The sequence below is a fragment of the Terrapene carolina genome, unplaced genomic scaffold, assembly GCF_002925995.2.
Source record: "Terrapene carolina triunguis isolate 2854851 unplaced genomic scaffold, T_m_triunguis-2.0 Scaffold211, whole genome shotgun sequence".
NCBI lineage: Eukaryota > Metazoa > Chordata > Testudines > Emydidae > Terrapene > Terrapene triunguis.
In genome coordinates this window covers 36699262-36719101 of record NW_020664562.1, presented here as the reverse complement: position 1 = coordinate 36719101, position 19840 = coordinate 36699262, and positions in this window count along the sequence as shown.

The window sequence follows — 19840 nt, the reverse complement described above, 5'->3', positions numbered from 1 at the left end:
CCTGCTGAAGGTGGCGCGCGAGCTGATTTTCAGTGGCACTCACACTGCCCAGGTCCTGGCCACCAGTCCCGGGGGCTCTGCATTTTAATTTAATTTTAAATGAAGCTTCTTAAACATTTTAAAAATCTTATTTACTTTCCATACAACAATAGTTTAGTTATATATTATAAACTTATAGAAAAAGACCTTCTAAAAACATTAAAATGTATTACTGGCACGCGAAACCTTAAATTAGAGTGAATAAATGAAGACTCGGCACACCACTTCTGAAAGATTGCCGACCCCTGACCTATATAGTAGTTTTGATAAGATCCTTTACTGGTGTCCTGGCCAAAATGCCAAGGAATTTGAAATGATGAATGGTCAGGACCTTGGGTTTACAGCTCACTTGAAGGATGCACCTCCAGAAGTGGTTATCTTACAACTATGCATGGGCTTTGGTTCAGTACTCACTCCGTGGAAGAATGCCACCCACTGAATCAATTATTCCACTCCCTGCAGCACCTTTGATTTATCTTTGTAGGATCAGTAGGGTCTCCGAGCCAAGCACTGACCAGTTATCTTGACAGCTATCAAGATCCCAGCTGATGGTGATATTTCTATTTTGTCACGCTCTAGCCTTCTTTTTCTTTTACTATAAAAAATATTCTAGCCCAGACCATCAGTATGGCTGAGGAGTACAAATACAGCTAGGGAGGAGGTAAATGTGATCTAAGGGCTGCTCTAAGCTACAGGGGCTGCCAACAACCCCAACGTTATAGCAGCCAAGGATCAGCAGGGCATAGACTGTGCCCCCTGTCTTGATGGCATTGGAGAGTCTCCCTTCACTGAAATGGTCCTCCTGTGACCAGCTACACCTACTTTCGGTCCAGCATGTGACAGCAGTGTGGTGCAAAGTGTACTGCACATTATGATCTGACCCTCCCACTTAAATGGCTGGTTCTGCTCTGGAAAACAACCAAGTAGCAATGGTGCATTCTTGCTCAATAGAGTCAGATTCAACTCTGCTCCCTTCTTTGACTAAGGTCCACATTCCACCCTAGTTGTAAGCAACAATCATTCACTTTGATTCTGCAGTAATCACTTCACTACCTTTCTGGCTTAGTGTGAATCATAATTCATTTCAAATTGCACACAAATATCGCAGAGCAAAATCTGGCCCTCATGTAAGTTACTACTGGTTTTACTACTTGAGTTCACACTGCAGCACTGATTCAGCTCTGGGAGAGAGAATTGGATTGTATTTGGGTTTGTGCATCATCAACAGAATGAATGATCTTCTAGTATCAGAATTTCTATTGGTGACGATGCACTAGCCGGAAAGAATCCAGCGTGACTTCCAGATCCCAGGCTGAGTTTGCCAGGATGTGGTGATTTGATCAGGAATCACAGAAGCATCAATGCCACCCACCTGCATCAACAGGTGGGCGAAACTGATGGGGTCAGTGGTGAAAGGAGGATAGTCCCAGTAGCAAGGGAGGGAGGCACTTGGCAAAGGACAATAGATAACTCCTCTCATGAATCTCTGGCACCCACTGGCCAGTGGGGGAGAGGGGTGTTGATTGGCCAGCATTCCCCAGCTCCCAGGATTTAGCCCAGTGCAGGGGCCATGTGGAACCTGCTCCTTTCCAGTGCGGTTAAGAGAATAAAATGAATGGTTCCCAGAAGCAAAAATCCTGGGAATTTGGTGATGGGCCTTGGGCTCATGGGATAGGGAGAGACCTTGTGGCCTTTGCAGGCTGAGGTCAGACCTTGTGGCCCTCGTGGGCCGAGGTCCTCACCGTGCTGCACCCTCTGTCCCTCACAGCAGGGAGGGTGCTAGGATTCAAAGAGAACTGAGTCTTGGGGGGCAGGCTGCAGAGGGCCTACCATATGCTATGGGTTATATGGTAAGGAGCCCTGTAACCCCCACACTGGAAGGCATTAAATGCTTGGTATAGGAGAGTGTGGGTGATCAGCGGGTAGTGCCCCTTCCTTGTGCAAATAGTTGCGGCCTGCTATTTAATTCCATGCAAGTTTCTGTCCTCATTTTGCCGCCGTGCCCATGTCAATTAACATGGCACTCACCGTGCCATTTTGACAGATTCACTCTTTAGAACTGCACTTTGAAAAGAAAAGGCTGTCCATGGCAGGCCACTTCTCCCCTTGTTCGTTTAGCCTCCATTGTTAAATAAATATGTTGGCTAATTATGACTAGCAATCAGCCAGAAAAACACAGGGAAGGAATTACAGAGCAATTTTGCTAAGCAAAGAGCTATTTTTTAGAAAAGTGCAAAAATTTTTTTTACCTTCCTGCACAACAGAAGGTAAATAACATTCCCAAGTTAACCTTTGAAGGAATGAACCTAATAAGACAATGGAAAAATACAGTTTCTGTGCGCCTAGCCAAACATATATTCTGACACAATGGGGCCCTTTTAAATGAATACTTCCTGCATGTACAAAAACAGACTTTCTGAGCACCTTAGTTATATATTGAACAGGTTTCCACTCTGTGTTGCAGAAGCTTATTGGTTTAGAGACCTATATTGTTTCATTTCAAATGGGTCCATTCTATTTATGGAAGGAAAAGAAATGCCCCCATTTTTTCCCCCAGCAGGATACCTCAAGATCCTCTCTTCCACTACCTCCTCTTAGTCCCACCCATGCCATTCAGTGTCCCTCCCTTGTACAGAGTGGAGGTTAGTTCAGGATGGGTCAGCCAGAAGAAGTGGCTAAATTAGTTGGATATATTTTAAATATGTACAGTGCGCTCTGGCTTTGCAATCAGTTAAGTCAGACAGGCCCAGGACCAATGATCAGTTACTGAAGTTGTTATGAGGAAATTGTTTACATGGGGAAAATTCACCCTGGGCTTGTGAAGTGAGCTAAAGATAACGTTCTCCTCTCTGGGCGCTTGATGATTTACCTAAACTGTAGTCACAGCTTCTATTACATTGTAGACATACCCAGAGTGCCTGGAAAGAAGTATTTATGTGACACTAGATTTTGGCTCTGAAAATGGATATCCCCCTCCCACTGAGGGGGACCGCAACCAATGGGAGCTGCGGGGGCGGCACCTGTGGGCGCGAGAGCAGCGTGCGGGACCTCCCTGGCCACCCATGCGCCTAGGGGCTGAAGGGACCTGGCAGCCACCTCCTGGGAGCTTCGGAAAGCGCCGCTGGGACCCCGCACTCCCTCCTGCACCCCCAACCCCCTGCCCCAGCCCAGAGTCCCCTCCCGCACCCAAACTCACTCCCAGAGCCCGCACCTCGCAACCCCCCTCACACCCCAACTCCCTGCCCCAGCCCTGAGTCCCCTACTGCAACCCAAACCCATCATCCCCATCCCCACCCCAGAACCCACACTCCCAGCCAGAGCCCTCACCCCCCTGCACTCCGACCCTCTGTCCCAGCCTGCAGCCCTCTCCCACACTCTGAACCCTCATTTCTGGTCCCACCTGGAACCTGCACCCCCAGTCCAGAGCCCATACCCCCCCAACACACACATCCCAAACCCCTGCCCCAGCCCAGAGCCCTCTCCCATATCCCAAACTCCCTGTCCCTGGCCTCACCCCAGAGCCTGCACCCCCAGCCGGAACCCTCACCCCCTCCCACACCCCAACCTCTTGCCCCAGCCTGGTGAAACTGAGTGAGGGTGGGGGTGTGCGAGTGATTGGGGGGGTGGAGGGAGTGAGGGGCGGGACCTTGGAGAAGGGGTGGGGCGGGGCATTCAGTTGTGTGCGATTAGGAAGTTGGCAACCCTAATGGTATCCAATAGCTGAGATGGAAACATGAAAATGGCCCACTTAGCATGCAAATTTAGTATCAGTCACTTGAGAAGCATTTTTGGAGAAGAGAATACTAAAATTCTAAGTGTTCAGTCCTGCAAGGTGCTAAGCACTGCTACAAGGTAACAAGCATCCTTGAGTGGAGCATGAGGCACTCTGCAGAATTGAGCCCTAAATGGACATAAAGAATGGCAAATATTTTAAAGTTGACTTACAGCAGTTCTGCCAAAGGAAGCACCTTACAGAGAGTGGTTAATTATGTAGTTAAAGGTAATAAACATCCTATTATATAATAAGTCCAGAGGCTTTAATCAAAGATCCTGACTGTAAAGTTATGAAGCATCCACGGGATGCTGCTGGGGGAGGGGGCATGTCTGAGTAATTCCCCCCCCCCCATCAAATTAGAATACATTTTAAAAATGTAGGCCAAGAATTGGCCCTAAAAGCATTGGCAGAGTATTTTACACCCTGATTCAAACATTTTCTGTTCCAAATCCTGTCACCACACCTATTTTTATATACGCTCGGAGAGAAATGGCACTGAGCTTCAACTGGAAAGGTGCTGATATTGCAATGCTTAGGGTACATCTACCCTGCAAAAATACCCATGGTAGCGAGTCTCAGAGCCCAGGTCAACTGACTCGGGCTTGTGGGGCTCATGCTGCAGGACTAAAAATAGCAATGCAGACATTCCTAGTGGGGCTGGAGCTCAGGCTCTGAAACCCAGCGAGGGAGGCAGGTTTCAGAGCCCAGGCTCCAGCCCCACTGGGAAGGTCCTGCAGTGTGAGGCCCACAAGCCTGAGTCAGTAGACCTGGGCTCCGAGACTTGCTTCCGCAGGTTGTTTTTTTGCATGGTGGACATGCCCTCAGTTTCAAAGCACCACTTTCCCCTCTATGAGAGAATGACTAGATTCACTGGTCTGCTTTTGCTGCTTTGCACCACTCTGGCAATGCCAAGCAGCGGCAAACCCATCTTAACTGGTTGGTTGGCATTGCTGGAGCCACTCAGAGAGGCTGCTGAATGACACAGAATTTGACTTAATGAGTGTTTTTCCTTTGACTTCAAAGGAAGCAGAATCCAGCTTCTAATAAGGATCAATTATTTTTATTGTGGAAGCACCTAGAGGCCTTAACCAAGCTGAGGTCTCATTGTGCTGGGCACTGTACAAACATATAGTAAATTACAGTCTCTGCCCCAAAATGCTTACAACATCAGGCTCCAATTCTGCCAAGGCTTCTGCATGTGCTGAACTTTACACACACTGTGTCGACTACTATATGCTGGGCTAGCATATTATAGATCTATATATTGGTATAAATCACACACACATATAAAAATCGGTATATATTAGCATGTAGTAGTTATCCAGCCTAAATTGGCCTATGCTTTTTATAAAACCCTGCTCATTTATGCTAAGTATCCCATAACCCCTTGCATTCAGCAAAAGCTTACTTCAGTTAAGTAGATAGGAAAACTGTCAGGATGAGGACACACAAGTATTTTACCATAGCAACAGGCAGGGAGTTATTCTCACAGGCCAGTACTGGAACATCCTAGGAAAAGGACAAGATATATGATTGTTCTACCCCGGTACAAACCTAGGCGGTACCTGCACAGATCAGTACCTGGAATGCTAGTATCCAAAACAAAGATAAGGAAAGGAACAGAGCAACAAGTTAAGGAACTGGGACAACTGATGGGTTGGATTTTAGTGACATGTAAAGAGATGTGTAACTTGTAAAATCATTCTATAAATAATGCCAGCTGAAATATGTAACTTTGGGAGCACACCTGCTGTGAATGTAACACCACGTGAGACAGCTTCCCAGAGACTGGTATCATATTGAACCTTTTTCCTGTACTATGCTATTATTGGCTTAGATCAATAAACCTGACTTCGTCATGCATCTGACCAAGTGGGTATTCACCCACGAAAGCTAATGCTCCAATACATCTATTAGTCTATAAGGTGCCACAGGACTCTTTGTTGCTTTTTACAGATCCAGACTAACACGGTTACCCCTCTGATACCTGACTGATATTGGTTATTTAGTCTCCTGAATAGATTTCATAATCCAGTGTGGTCAAACAATTGACTATACAACTTATCAACGGTTCTATGGAAGTCAATGGAACTGCTTCCAGCACCCAAAGTTAAGCACATGCATGACTTTGCTGCATCAGGACTAAACAGATGAGGCATAAAGGATGGGTTAAACAAACAAATGGGTGGCAAGAGTGGGAGAGCCGGTTACAAGAATAAGAGGCTGTTTTAGCACAGACTAGCTGCATGCCCAGTTTGTAGCCACACTCACCTCCTGCCTACCTGTTAACTAATGACTAATCCCCTTTTCCATATTAATCTCCAACACAGAAGTGCCACTGTCAATGCACAGCAGCTCCCTCTGCATTGTGTAAAAAAGGATAACAAACAAGACCTCAGTGCCCTCCCTTAACCAAAATCCAGTGGGGACAAAAATAGACCTGCCCTTTCCCTAGACGTCAAAAACAAGCGCAGCAGAACTTGTTTGCTTCATTGTGCGAAAAATAATCCAACTGCTCTCACATCTTGGCCTTTGCACACTTGGGTGAATCCTAACCAGGTGTACAGCACTTTAATGAAGCTGATCAAACCAGCCATCTGACTAGACCGGAATGAAACGTGACGAACATTTTTGTTCTCAAAATAAAAATGATTCTTGCACCCTTCTTTCTCAATGTCCTTGTCAGAATCAGAACTAACATCACCTGCTGCTTCCTGCCCACTTTTTCTTGGCCACAGCTTATTATCTTGTATGCATTTAACAAAGCAAAAGTCTAATTACTTCTTTTTGCCCAGCTCTGGGGGGGGGGTCTCTACTCCATTTTTCTGCTCCTTGACCCCTCTAGTGCTTTTGATATTGTCGACTGTCCTCTTCTCTTAGACATCTTATTCCCAATGGGTTTTCATGCTACCATCCTCTCCTACCTCTGACTGTTGTTTCAGCCTCTCTCTTTACGGGGCCTCCTTTGCTACTGTTTGTGGGCGGTACCCCTGGGCTCTGTGCTTGGCTCCCTGCTCTTCTCTCCTTACACCCTCTGGGCAATTTCATCTATTCATATGGCTTCAGCTGTCACCAATATGCCGATGATTCACAAATCCACCTCTCCAACCCTGACCTGGCACCTCCCATCCAATCCCACGTCCAACAGTGACCTTCTGACAGCTCCTCGATGTCTTGTCATCAGCTTAACCTGAACATGGCTGAAACTACACTCCTTACACATCTTCTCTGACACTGTTGACAACACCACTTTGCTCCCTGTTACTCACCATCCATAATGTGGGGGTGAGTTTTGATTTCTTCCTCTTCCTTGCTTCATACATCCAGGCCATTTGCAAATTTTGATTATGCTTTTTCCAATATCTCCAAGATCTCTTCTTTGCTTTCCATCTCCATAGGTAAATCCCCCCATTATATCCCACCTTCACTACTGCATGGCTATCCAAACACGCACATCGCCCACCCACCCCTAGGAGTGTCATCTTTCTAATGGCTGGTGACCGGGCCACCAAGACCCCACCCCCTGCTCTTCCCCATGGTCCTGCCTCCTGCTCTGCCTCTTCCCCCCAGATAAAGAAAACCAGACATCAGGGTTTGCCAAATGGCACCCGGACACACAAGCCGAAACCCAGACTATCTGGGTGAAAACCGGACTGGTAGCAACCCTCCCCTCCCCCCATAAGTCCAAAGGAACGCTATAGGAAAACCAATATGTTCTGATTTGTAAAATAAATCCCACATTTAGTTTGGGGGAGGGGAGAGGAGACAGTGTGAGGCGTAACGGGAGGGGGGTGATCTATGAAGGAGAATTTGCAGGGAGAAGAAGAAATCAAAGGAATGGGTTCCCCCACACCATAAGTAACTTCAGTAACAGCTCCCCAGATATTAAAGCCAGCTTGTTTCTGCCCCAAAGAACAAGAATGGCAAAAGAGATGTGCACACAGGTTTAGGGTCACACTGTGACTCCCGTTAACTTCAGTGGGACTCATGTGAATAACTGTTCACTAATGTGAATAAAAGGGTCCCAGTCTAGACTGTACACTCTTCAGGACAGGGCCCTGTCTCCTATCTTTGTCTCCTGCAAAGCACTTAGCACTACATAATAAATAATAATACTGCACATATTGCTGGTGGCATTTCTATTTGTTATAGAATTATCCCCATGCCATCCAAACACTAACCAGTAAGGCTGCCGGAACCAAGACTCAAAAGCACAGACACTTGCATATTGGATAAAATTATTTAACAGGACAGCAGGAGAGACAAATTTCCTTTCCTTCCTCAGCCTTTACCACTCAAATAAGGTTGGAACATGAGGGCTAGAGGATTAATCTGTGCATGGGCTGAGTTAGCTCAGTCTCCTACACTCATAGTTAAATTCAGCCTGGTTTGCATCAGCATAATGCCACAGCAGCAGTAAATCCACTAGGGGAGAAGGCTGTGGTGATAAAAAGCCTCTCTCCTCACTTGGGGTGGCCACAGGAGCCCAGTGCAGACCAAGATAATGGGCAGAGCTAGCCAGGGAGTTGACATAGGTGGGGCCGCTAGGGATGCACTGGTTCAGTACATCTATTTGCCAGCCCCTGCCGGTGGGGATCTTAGGCAGAGGCCAGACCTAAAGCTCTCCTTTCTGCAAGTGGAAAACTCTGAGGCAGGGACACTGGGTGTAACCTCCTGCCCTCCATTAGGATGAATCCGTCCTGGGATGTCTGAGGCCAGGAGGGCAGACAGAAGTGTCATTTACCGCTCCATGCGCCAGCATTCCCTTTGAGAGGAGATGGTCTTCTTAGGGCCAGGTTATCAAACTACCAGTGACATAGTTCATATAGTCTCCTCCTGGGCATAAGTTTTCTTCTGTTGTTCAGCCTCCTTTTGTCTTTCCATTGCTGAGACCATTCCTGCAGCCTTACACAGTCTCCATTCCTGGCACCTGCTGCCACAAGCATAAAGAACAGGCTTCTAGCACAGTGGTTTTCAAACCACGGATTGCGACCCAGTACTGGGTTGTGGAATGTAAGGCACTGGGTCGCTGCGGCTCTGGTCAGCACCGCCGACCAGGCCATTAAAAGTCCCATTGCCGGTGCTGCCTGGCTAAGGCAGGTTAGTCCCTACCTGTTCCGACACCGCGCTGCGCCCCGGAAGTGGCCAGCAGCAGGTTCAGCTCCTAGCGGGGGGGGGGGGTAATGGGGCTCCGCATGCTGCCTCCGCCCCGAGCACTGGGCCAATGGGAGCCGGAGGGGGTAGTGCTTCTGGGCGAGAGCCACGCGGAGCCACTTGCGCACCTCCACCTAGGAGCCGGACCTACTGCTGGCTGCTTCTGGGGCACAGTGCAGTCCGTGGTGCCAGGACAGGCAGGAAGCCTGCCTTAGCATCCCTGCTGCACCACTGACCAGGAGCTGCCCAAGGTAAGTCCACGCCCCAATCCTCTGCCCCAGCCCTGAGCCCCCCCAAAGCCGACGCTCCATCCTGCACCCCAAACCCCTCATCCCTGGCCCCACCCCAGATCCTGCACCCCAAGCCCAGAGCCCTGCTTTCCTCTTGCACCCCAAACCCCTACCCCAGCCCAGAGACCCCTCCCATGCCCTGAACCCCTCATTCCCAGCCCCACCCTGCAGCCCTCACCCCCGTACCCCAACCCTCTGCCCCAGCCCCGAGCCCCTACCACACCCCAAACCCCTCATCCCCAGCTCTGTTGGGTCGCAGGCATCAACAATTTTCTTCTACTGGGTCACCAGAAAAAAAAGTTTGAAAACCACTATTCTAGCAAGTTTCAGCCTTCACTAAGTGGCACCGATTTCTGCTGCCTCAAGCTAACAGGTGCTAATATCCTCACATGATCCTTCACTCCTTACTCCCTGATTGGAACAAAAACCAATTACCAGGAAAAGGAACAAATCACCTTCCCCTTGCTGAGGCTATGTAGATATGGACTGGTATTTTTTTCCATTTAGATGAGAAGAAAACTGACCACAACAATCTAATAAGTTAGGGCCATTATGAAACAATAAAATGATTCCAGTTTATATTTCCTGTTTTCAATGCTGTCATTGTTACATAAACACTCTGGGCAGTGCAATAAAAAAACCCACATACATAGGTGGATAAAACCGAGCCACAGTAAAACAAATAGCAGTGAATGGAACACTAGGATCTTTAACTCTGATCCTCCTGCCACTGGATAGAAGCAGTGGCAAATACAGTATTCTCCATTTAACTCCGGTTTTAACTCACGTGCAGGTTATTTGCTTATCTTTCAAAGTGAGGCACCAAGCCAGACTTACAACCATGCTTGGCCCAGCATTCTTGGCCCAGCTGTGTGCTCCTTTTTGCACAACTCAAAGTCGTCCAGACAAAACAGTGCTCTAGCTTTGTTTTCAGTTCCCAGCATGGACTTTAGCAACATTTGTGTTTTCTCCTTGAGATTTGATAATCCAGCGATGTGTGTTTTAGTCTGAAAATAAGACATTGTCACTAAAGAGGTTTTTCAGATGCATGTTGTAGGAGGCTGACTGAGAATCAGCAGAACTATTCGTTTCTGACCACTTGTAGGATGTGGATTCTTTCCCAGTTTCATGTAAAGCTGCTACCCACACTATATAGGAGCTCAGTGCTCAGCCCCAAAACTGAATACACTCTGCACTGGCAGGAGATCAACTAGATAACCTACCGAGTCCCATCTCTAATTTCTATGAGACTTTGATGCTATGAAGATAGCAGAACAGCAATAGGTGGCAATTTATCACGTCATCTGCACATGGGGACTTTTCTTTGACAGTATGATACATGGGTTAAAATTAAATAGGCTAAACTCTCTGCACCCAAACACACCCAAACTTTGGGGAAGTTCAGCTCCAGATCCAAAGTTTGCAGTTTGGGTCTATGCTGTAGACAGCAATAAAACTGTAACGTCCTTGCTCTTTGTTTACAGCACCTCTACCTTTCTAACTCCAGGAGTCACTTTAATTGCAGTGTAGACATATCTGAAAACAGACGCTCATGGCTGGCCCGTGCCAGCTGGCTCCAGTTCGTTGGGCTGTTTAATTGCGGTGTAGACATTCCGGCTTAGACGGCAACCCAAGCTCTGAGACTCTCCCACGTCACAGGGTACTAGAGCCTGGGCTCCAGACTGAGCCCGAACATCTATGCTGGCCGCAATTAAACAGCCCCATTGCCAGAGTCTGCGGGCATGGGCCAGCAGTGGGTTTTTAATTGCAGTCTAGACATACTCAGAGTTTCTGAAGCCTGGTACAGAGGTGATAAACACATGCAAGTTTTACATTTGTTCTCTTTCATTTTCCTTATTCTAAAATAAATAGCCAAAACTTCAGCTTTAAGTGGCTTTTGTGGACAGAAACAAGTTCCAGAGCTACATTAAACATAGCAATTTAAGGACTGATTTGCACAGCTTATCAGTCATCAACATCTATTTCCTTCTGAGCCAACACTTGCTTTCCTGGCATTGGGATTTCAATCTAGCCCAGTAATTCTCTTCTTACTGATGGTTAGCACTATGAAATCTTGCTCCCAGTGGCACAGGGTTAAAAAAGTGCCAATAACTAACTGGCAGTTACAGTTTAACTTCTTGCCACCTACAGCTACACAAACAAAACCCCAGCAGCTATGGACAGTGTTTCAGAAATTGTGGATTTTGTTTAGATTTTATGCAGCCAGCTTAGCCAGCACCTTCCAGGAAAAAAGGCTTGACTTCTGCCAAGCAAGTCCTGTTCTTGCTTCATTAACTTCTAAAACATGTTTTTAACTGCTGGGCAGTTTGAGAAATCGTATTTTTCTCAGACCTGCAGCATTTTAAAATACCCTTCTGGTAAACTGTTTGGTCAGCCTGTTCATTGGAATAATCATTGCAGATTCAGCATAGGACTGATATTAATACACAGAAGCTTGGCTTCAGTAGCCTTTTCAAGCTGCGTTCAAATGGAGGCTCTTATGCATCTGTACTAGACTACTAGTATCAGTGAAGAACTATTATCATTGCTCAGCACATAGGTTAAGTATAGAACAATATTAGTGAGTTTCCTTTACTGCACATCTCTCCTGCATCAACAGGAAGTAATGCTAATAATTAGCAAGACATGTAGGTAATTGTAATTCGTTTGATGTAAAAAGCACTATGCAAACCTCTTCTTGTGGACTGCCTTGACCCTGACATTTAGGAAAGCTGTTGGCCGGATGCCTAGGCTCATGTGCACCCACATGGCTCAGAAGCCAAACAAATTGAGAGAGTTGCATTTTCCCAGCTGCATTATGAACTCACTGAATGTCTGGCCAAAACAATAAAAATGACCCAGGCAAGCCAGCAGAGGAGAGGGAGTTGCTTCAGCTGAACTTTGTTTTTTATTTTCATTAAGAATCAAGAAACGCCTCTAAGTAAAAATGTGGGAAACAAATTTCCAAGGGTTAGGGGCATATTCTCTCCCAGATGAACACACCTAACTCCCATGCTTAGTGACAGGAATGGTGTGCAGTTGGCTGAAATACACCCTCTGGATACAAAAACCCAAATAAATTGGCTTTGTACTAAGAACTCTGTAGAATGCAGGGGAGGATGTAATCCTCAACCAGGCCATGGGCAGCCCCTCCATGACCGTTCCGCACCGATGAGCTGTAACCCATTGGTAGGGTCCCTAGATACCGGATTCATATGTGAATAAATCCAGTGGTCTCTCCCTCATCTGTCCCCAATGCTTCCCTCTATGCCAGTATCGTGGGAGCCAATGTGAAGTTGTTTCCTCTGTATGTAGGGTACCATAAGGGTATCATGGCATGGAGGACCATGTGTGAGCTTTCTACCTATGTGTATTTGTCACCCATGTGGTATAGCACAACTGGAATCTGCAATTCAGAGATAAAGGGTGAAATTCTTTCGCCATGGGATGTGAAGGGGCTTCAGCATAAATGAGAATAGGCTCAGTCTTTAATGTCAGAGAGACAAACTGATCTAACGACCTGAGCATGGGACTGGGAGCCAGGAACTGCTGAGCTCTGATCCATGGTTGTGTCATTGACTCCCTGTAACCTTGGGCAAGTCACTTAATTCTCTGTGCCTCAGTTCCCCCTAAGTGGGGATCATTGGCAGAGGCTACGACAGGGTTGTGTTTTGCCACCTACAAAGCCATTATCCTCCCTTCATCTAGATCCCACCTGAGGGCCCACTTCTAGCAAGAGACAACTGGCAAGTTCATCAGCTTATCCATTTCCTGTGTCTCTCTCAGGAGTGACCTGCTCAAAGACATGGAGAGAAGGGTAAGGCCACTGGAACTGAAACAACAAAAGGATCAGCGTGGGAGAAAGAGAAGTAGGCGGGATCCTGAAGGGAGGGTTGTTTGTGTGTTATCTTCAAAACCCCCACAGATGAATAACGTCCACCAAACCTATAATTTAGCAAGACATGTGCCAGTCACGGCCCTGATCACTGTGATTGGGTGTTACAACGCCAAGATCCTTCTTTGTCTGAAAGCTCTTCAGAGCAGGGGCTGCGTCTGTCTCTGGGTTTGGAACACATAGCATACCATGGGCTCTACCACAATCCGGATAAATAATAACGGAAGCCAGCATCTCCACTGAGCCTGATGGCCACTCTCTCTATGGCAAGGGCTGCCCACTTTGGGCCCCTGGTTGAGGGGGCACTTTATGCAGCCCCTCTTGGGTGCAGTTTTTCCACCACTAGGTATCTTGCTCCCTGATTTCCACTGGCGGAAAATCTGGCCTTTAACATTAAAGGCTCTTTTACTCTTTGAGTTGCTGTACAAAAACCTATATTTGACCTGGTTATTTTGCAGCATTGCTGGTGTCTGAGTTCTGAAATGAAAGGAAGAGGTTCAGACCTGCTTCTCTGTGCAGAGTTCTGTCCCCAGCGCCCTTTGCAAGTGAGGGTGGAAGACAGCTGGGAGCCAAGAATCTCATACTGCCAACTGGCAAGGGGTGGCAGAAATCTCACAAGTCTGGTGTGTACATTCTAGTTCACCACAGAATGTCATGTGAGTCTCAAATGACAGCCAGTGTCCCACTGGTCATTAATAGCATTGTGAAATGTATGTAGAGATATGGTGTAAGGAATTACGTATATATACACTGAAAAGATGTGCTTAAAGTCTGTATCAAGGTATTAGTCACGAGCAAAGGTGAAAACCAGGTTTTCCTCCAGACAGGAGGGAAGAAATGTGTACCTCTGTTGGTTGTAAATTAAGCACTGTAAGCTAGAAGGATGCCTGGTTCCATCATAACAAAGAGATGTGAAGCCAACAGAGAAGGAGCGCACACAAAAAAAAACAACACCACAATTCCCAAGGGAGTTATCCTGTCTAGGTTATTTCTAGAAGGCACAGAATACACCTTAGTAGGAAGTAAATGGACAGAGCATTTACATTCATGAAAACAGCATCTCAGCCAACCTCGGTTGAAAACACTGAAGAAGACTGTGGGTGAGATAAAATTCTTTAGGTAGAAAGCGTATTGTGATTTTGTTTGATATGTAGCCATTTGTTTCCACTATGCTTACTCTCTATCTCCTGAATCTCTAGTCTTTAATAATAAATGTAGTCTTGTTTTCACTATAAACATATCTAAGTGCTGTTGCTGAGCTGAATCTTACAAGCTGGTGTGCGCACAGTTCCTTTGGGAACAGCAGCCCTGTATTTCTGGGAATGCTCAGGGAATAAGGGGCTGGACACTACAGGGAATGCTCAGAGAGACACGGGGCTGGTGTGTGACTTTCACTGACCTAGAAAGAGGGAGCGAGGCCTGTGAGGCAGGGCTTGTGCTGCCATAGGCTGGTTGTTTTAGGGAGCTGAGCCACAGTAGGCACAGACAAGATTCCTTCATGCTAAGGGCAAGGAATAGCAAGGTGCTTCCCAACCCTGGGTACCCCTGAGGAGCATCACAACAGCTGCCTCCGCACCTGTTTTTCTGTGGAATGTGTTCTCTCATCAAAATGAGACACCCACGTTGAAAGCCTGCTGGACTCTAGCTGCTTTCATGGTAGTGATAGCCACTCCACAATGCTATTATACGCAGATTGCACCAGCGAACAGAAGGGAAGGCTGTAGAATTATTTCTGAACTTGGGAATATAGTGTCAGAGGGCAGTTCAGTGACTAACACTGTAAATATTCTCTTGAGAAGGGCAGATCCTGAGCCCCAGCTCACACACAGCACGGGTGCTCCAGTCACCGGGCCTCTCTCACACTGCCACTTTACAGCGCTGAAACTTGCAGCGCTCAGGGGGGTGTTTTTTCACACCCCTGAGCGAGAAAGTTGCAGCGCTGTAAAGTGCCAGTGTAGACAAGGCCTTCTAGTGAATGTAGCACTTGTGAAAGATGCTGGATGGATATCCCTGGAGAGGGAAGTCTTCTCCAAACTCATACAACAAAGGCAGAGTCAGTGCAAGAGTAGCACATTGGCAAAGTGTGTGTCACCCCCGCTTTACTGGCTGGTCCGCTAACGGACAACAGCTTACCATTACTAGCTAATGGAGTTGCTCCTTCAGCTCAAGCAGCATCTGTAGCAGGATTCTGGGTGGTTTTCATGAATTCTGTGTAGATGCCCATGCAGTGTTGTTATATCAGCAACACTGCTAATTACTTCACTACTGATTTTTAGTGTGTTAATTCAGGAAGCTCACAGGAACTTGCGCTACTTGGAAAATGAAATAACTGAGAGGATTGTAAGGGGTCTGTGGAATCTGCTGGCTAGTGTTCACTTTTCAATGGCAATCACCATAGTGGTTCTCTCGCAGATTTAATGGGAAATTAAAATTACAATCCAGAGTCTGAGACAAACCTGAAAGTTTTGCTATGTTTGCCTGCCAGAGAGCCTGCTAACTGGTGCAGACAACATACTTCTGTACATTGTTGACCAAAGAACCAAATCCAGGGCCTTTACATAGCAACAACATGACAGAGGGGAAAGCTCAGTGAAGCAGACTAAAGATTCTAATAAAGTCAACAACAGCAGGCAGCTGGTGACAGATTTCCACAGCAGGAAGGAGGCAATGCAAATGACAGTAGGACAGAGCAGAGATTGGACCGTAGGATGGAAACTGGGCCAAATGAGCACGTCAGCAAGGGATTGAGTAAACGTGGAGCAGCCGGCATGCAGGCAGCCTCCGTGTCCCCTTTTGTAGGAAGAAAAGAAATGCTGCTTTAAAAAAAAATTAAATAAATAAAGGACATTCAACACTGGAATAAATGTATAGTTACTTTTCACTGAGTAAAGAACTAAAAGTTACCTTTCCCCTCAGCCCCCCGTTTCAGATCAGACATTCATATACAAAAAAAGGACTTTTCTAGTGTTAAAAACCTCTCTCAATAACTGGATGTGTCTCTCTCTACTCTCCAGATGGATGGATAATGAAAAGTTTCCTCTTTTTTCTGTGAGCAAATTGTTTCCTCAAATTTATTTGCTATTTGAGATTTACTGAATGCTCTCAAACAATTTTTCTTCATAGAGAGCTTGCTGTGAGTGCTCAATGTTTAACCATCTGATTGAGCACATAGGTCCCAGTGTATCCATCCTACCCCCTGACTGGAAGAGCTTAACTTTAAGGGCTAGATTGAGATGTTAGGCACAGTTCTGAGCAAGGGATGTGGTGTCTGGAGCTACTCATGGGGGCAATATAGAGGGGAATTGTTGCTCAGAGACACACTCTGAAGGCTCAATTCCATCCTGCTCTGCATTTCCCTTGTGCAGGTGTGTGTATTGGGGTAGGGTGGGGTAGACATTTGCTGCTGGCCTATAACAGCAGCAAGTTACAACATCTCTTGTGTTGGCTCAGCTACACTGGCCAAGCCCACCTGGTCTGAGAGGAGTCAGTGAGCACATACTCCCTGTTTACCACTGCATGCCTGCAGCCAACCCCCATATAGCCAGTGCACAGGTGTAATGAGGGTTCTTACTCTCCTGCACAGGTGTGTAGTCCAGCCCTTAGAATCAGTGTGAATACTCTCAATTACAAATTCAAAATATGCTTCCTGTGACTATTCTGGAAATCACTTAAGATCTGATGCCTCTTACCAGAAACTACCACTGCTAGAGTAATCAGAGAAAGTGCTTTCAGAAGGGGCACAGTCAAAGCAACTATGTTTAAAAAGGCAAACAAATAATCCCTCAAACTTTTGCAGTATTTTCCCTGCTCTAATATATGCCTGGTACAGGATACATTTAACCCAGCAGGATTCAGCCCTTCTCCCTCACTGATATTTATGCTGTGATGCACCTACTTCATTTAGCATTGTATTTTTCTGGTTCTAAAACTAAACAACAAGCCACTGTGACCCCAATTCAGGAAAGCACCTAAGCACATGTTTAAGTGCTTTGCTGAATAAGAGCGTCTGTTGGGTACTTCCAGAAACATAGAATGATACAGGGTTCAAGACACAGTTAGCATGTAGCAATGCATAAATTCTTAACATTGTTCTTATTCTTTGCTTCAGCTCATTTCCAATTAGAAAATTCAGGAACAAGTAGATCTGGGAGCAGAGTCAGACACTGTACCTGTAATGTGGGCTCTAGCCAGTTAATTTCACTAGTTAACACATTTAGCGCATGGGCCACATAATTTGTATGTGGTGGAGGTGTCTGAATCACTGAAAATAAAGTTAGACACCTCCTGCATAATAGATTCAAACAATTTCAAAAACAGCTGGGCAGGCTTGCTTAGTTGTTCCACCAAACCCTAATTTGTTAACTATGAGGAAGCAAGTCGACTCTGCTTGATTTATTCTTGTCTATTTGACACGAGCACAGATCAAATTCCCACTTGCAGGATTTGATTTTTGGCCTCATTCCCAAAAGCCCAAGAGAGGTGAACTGTGTTCTTACATGCAGGGTGTGGTGTAATATTTTAGCTTGACCCATGGAGAATTATCTGCTCCTAAATCAGGAGGGATTTCTCTTTTGTTTTTTTTAAGTCTGTTACATTTTTTAATTATAATGTGTCCATTTCTCTCTGTTAGTTCTGCTAATGCATCCCCCACCATAGTCTGCGTGCTTTTGTCCACAATCGAAGGGTTTCTGAAAAATATGCCCGAGATATACAGCTGTATCCCTGTGTGAAGAGCTTCATTTTGCAAGTATAAACAAGAGGGCAAAGTATACAATCACATTTCGCAAAATGTGTTATTTGGTATTTTACTGGAATGAATTCTAATTAAAGGTCAGTAACTTTGCTGTCAGACTGACCCAATCTCATATTACTGGCTAACTATAGGAGTTATGCATGTATAGGGTCACTATCTCAGATCTCACAATAGTGCCTGTGACTATTGTATTTAAACACTACACTCTGCAACTGAGGTGGCTCTTAAGCAAATACTTAATTACAATTAAACTCTGATCCATCTTTTAAAAAAATCCTAAAGTTAGGAGGTGTTTGAATGGGGGATTTTTGTTTAGGCTTGTAAAAGGGCATACCTGCCCTCTAGCACCCCCTGCAGGCTCTGAGGAGACCAACTTCAGTTTCCCCTTCTCTCAGGGCTCCTTAATAAATTCCATACAGGCCCTCTCATAGCTACCACCCTCCCCCCCCAGGCCTGGGGCTGGTTTAATAGCAAAAGTTAAAAACAATCCCAAAGTCCTAAAATAAAGTCCATGAGCACAACACAAGAGTTCATACTTAGCTCTAGCATTTTCAGCCAGTCCTAGAGCTCTTCTTTCCAAGTCTGCTCCTCACTAAGCAACCACTTCCTGCCTTTCCTCACTGGGCCTCAGCCTTCTTCATCTCTTTCTCACTGTCTGAGAGAGGTCAGCAGGCAAACCCCCTCTACTGCTCTTGTGATTACCACTCAGGGTCTCCTTTCTGCCCTGCAGCTCTGCCACAGCTTCCTTTGCAGCACCCTCACTTCCCTCCCTTGAGAGAGACCAGCACATAAACATCCTCCCTTTGTTACTATCTCCCCCTTATAAGGCCCAGGTGCCTGCCCAGTTGGACAGTATGTAATCAGTCACAGATGCACTGGACCCTTCTCCGTCTTAAATGGGCCTGACAAGGCTTAGTTGATGAGGACTGGAAACTTCTCCTCTCTAAGTCACAAAGCTGAATCTGGTTATGGTCAGCAGAGATTGAAAGCCTTAGCTGACAGCTATGGTGACCTATGTGAAATGAGTTGGTGGTTTCAATCTGGTTCCTAGTGGCTGTAATAGCATGCTGGTTTTGAAGCCAGAGATTGAAAGGGCAAGTAGAGTGAATCACCATAGAGACAGCATAGCCTAGGCCAGGGGTTCTCAACCTTTTTCTTTCGGACCCCCCCCCCCACCACCACCACCATATTATAAAAATTCCATGGCCCATGTGTGCCACAACTGTTTTTTCTGTATATAAAAGTCAGGGCCGGCATTAGGGGGTAGCAAACAGGGCAATTGCCTGGGGCCCCACGCAACAGGGGGCCCCCATGAAGCTACATTGGTCAGGCTTTGACTTCAACCCCAGGTGGTGGGGCTCAGGGCCTCAGGCTTCAGACTCATGCAGTGGGGCTTTGACTTTCCACTCTGGGCCCCCGTGAGTCTAACACCGGCCCTGCTTAGCGGCCCTCCCCCCCAAGGGCCCCAGACCCCTGGTTGAGAACCACTGGCCTAGGCCCAAGCATCTGAACGTTGCGGTAGGGCCAGGAATTCGGCAGTTCTAATACTAGCTCTCACATTTGCCGTGTGTCACCTACAAGGTCAACATTCACAGAATTTACTCATTTACTGAAACTTTTCTATGCATCAATATAGTCAAAACTTGCTGAACTGAAGACTGAACCCTGGTTAAATAAAACAAAAACTGGAAGCTGAAGCTAGACAAATTCAGACTACAAATAAGGTATACATTTGTAATGGTGGGGGTCAGGCCCTGATTTAGGGGAAGGCAACCAACTGATGTGCTGGGCTTGGGGGCAGGGGGCGCCGGCTCGGGATGATGTTTTTTGTTGTTAGTGACAAAAGGGAAAACAGAATATTTGAAGTAAAATGTTTCAGGTATTCCGTATGTGGATTCATTTTTCCTAACCTCCTAGAATGTTCTGGACCTTTG